Consider the following 2500-nt stretch of genomic DNA (forward strand, 5'->3'; position numbering starts at 1 on the left):
GAACCGCATACCATTCGGGCCCTCGTAAGAGTGTTCGTCGGGGTAACCCAAAATGACCTGGAGACGCCGTCGGGAGATCCGGGGAGAGTTTTCTTTTCTGTATAAGCGTTCGAGTTCCCTGGAAACCTCTAGCAGGGAGATAGGGTTTGGAACGCGAAGAGCACCGCAGTTGCGGCGGTGTCCGGATCTTCCCCTCGGACCTTGAAAATCCAGGAGAGGGCCACGTGGAGGTGTCGCGCCGGTTCGTACCCATATCCGCAGCAGGTCTCCAAGGTAAAGAGCCTCTAGTCGATAGATTAATGTAGGTAAGGGAAGTCGGCAAATTGGATCCGTAACTTCGGAATAAGGATTGGCTCTGAGGAGCGGGGCGTGTCGGGCTTGGTCGGGAAGCGGGTCTGGCTGACGTGCCGGGCCTGGGCGAGGTGAACACATTATTGCGAATCCGAGCTCGGTCCCGTGCCTTGGCCTCCCGCGGATCTTCCTTGCTGCGAGGCTTCCGTCTTGAACGGTCGTCCTCTTCGGCCGCCATTCAACGCTCAGCTCAGAACTGGCACGGACTAGGGGAATCCGACTGTCTAATTAAAACAAAGCATTGCGATGGCCCCCACGGGTGTTGACGCAATGTGATTTCTGCCCAGTGCTCTGAATGTCAACGTGAAGAAATTCAAAAAAGCGCGGGTAAACGGCGGGAGTAACTATGACTCTCTTAAGGTAGCCAAATGCCTCGTCATCTAATTAGTGACGCGCATGAATGGATTAACGAGATTCCCTCTGTCCCTATCTACTGGGTCTTATAAGCGTCAGGGACTTATATCATGGTATAACCCTGACGCACCAACCCCTCCTTCACGTGGTAGGACCTGGACACCTTCGGGTGACTAACGGGGCTCTGGTAAGAGAGTTCCTGCGAGAGTTCTCGCCATGCGACAACCGCAGCTCTGGGAAGAGAGCTCTTGCGGAGTTGTCGCATGGCGGGGACCGCGGCTCTCAGAGAGCTCTGCGTGAGTTGTCGCTCTGCGACAACCGCGGCTCTCTCATTAAGAGAGTTCTGGCGGAGTCATCGCTTTTGCGATGACCGCGGCTCTCAGGGAGCCCATGCGTGTGTTATCGTTCGCGATAACCGCGGCTCTCACCCGGAAGACTCCCCTCTGCCGCGACGACCCACCGGATACATCCGGTGGTATGTTGCAGAACGGGAGAAACGGGGGGCTTACCTTAACCGGTCGGCCTAACGGGGAGGCGAACCCCTTGAACAAACCCTTAACCTCTAAGCTGAGAACGCGGCGAAAGAGGTCCCGTGTGTACACGGGCGGTCGGTGGGTCCATCGACCATTAGCGCAACCTCAAGACACCTGGCGAAATCTTGAGCGTAAAAGCCTTCTCCCCGGAAAGGGCGTCACCCGGGGAGCGACCGTCTTTCGTCCCTAATCGTGGGAACAATTATGGATTCTGACAAACACACCAAAAACAAAACGAAGAAGAAGGGAGGAAAGAAGGAAAAGGAAGGAGAAAAAAAGAAGACGGGCTGGGAGGTGGAAATAGAAACAACCCAGACAGGCGGGAACTCAGCTACTGTCTGGGATGACATATCTGACGAATACACGGACGATCCCTACGATACAGAGTGGGACATGAGTCAAGATGACTTTAACTGGGAATTTCCCAAAAATAGAAAGAGAAAAAATAAGCGACCAGGTGACTCGTGCAACGAGTCACACAAGAAACTTATTAAAGATGTTAAGATTGAGCTGGAGCGGTTCGACGAACTGCCACTCAGCCCAGAGGAAAACCTCAGAAGGTTCCTCAGGGGACTCAAGGAGCCCGAACGAAAGAGAGGAGAAGAACTCCTCAACGCCCTAATCAGGGAACATGAGGTAATGCAGACGGAAGCCAGGGACTTCCGTTCTGAACTACGTAGAGAGAACACGGCTCTCAGAGGAAAACTGGACGTGCAAAAGGAGCAGAGCTCCATGCAGGACCAGATGGACAAAGTCACAGAGAAACTAAACGAGCTATCTGCAAAGATAGACTCCATGCCCGAGAAGAGTCGCGGCCAGGAGGTTCCACCTCCGAAACCGTTGCTCTACTCGGACATTATAAGAGCAAACAAGGCAACTAAGCAGCTGGCAAAACGGACCCTTGTTACAAAATCCAAGCCAGCTGCAGCCATATACCCCGTAAAGGGTAGTCAGATAAAGAGTAGCGACGAAACCAAGAAGGTACTGTCGGATTGTATCAATCCGACAGAACAGAAAATAAGAATACGGAACCTGAGGAAACTCGGGAACTCCGGCATTCTTATAGAAACCGAGACAACCGAGGACCTTGAGCAAGTCCTCGGGAATAAGAAGCTAAAAGAGAAAGTGGATATTGGTCCCCTCCCCAAGAGGAGACCAAAAATTATAATATTTGGAATCCCCTCGGAGACATCTGAGGCGGAGATCCATAAAGCAATCAAGAATCAAAATCTTGATCTTGAAACAGAGGCAAAATTAGAAGA

At 52.4% G+C, this 2500-nt stretch overlaps 1 pseudogene; it reads left to right on the forward strand.

The window, feature by feature from the left end:
• Nucleotides 1–2500, forward strand: part of LOC143364643 (large subunit ribosomal RNA) — a 6634-nt pseudogene that overhangs the window by 2021 nt on the left and 2113 nt on the right.

This window comes from Halictus rubicundus, unplaced genomic scaffold (assembly GCF_050948215.1).
Source record: "Halictus rubicundus isolate RS-2024b unplaced genomic scaffold, iyHalRubi1_principal scaffold0796, whole genome shotgun sequence".
NCBI classification, from domain to species: domain Eukaryota; kingdom Metazoa; phylum Arthropoda; class Insecta; order Hymenoptera; family Halictidae; genus Halictus; species Halictus rubicundus.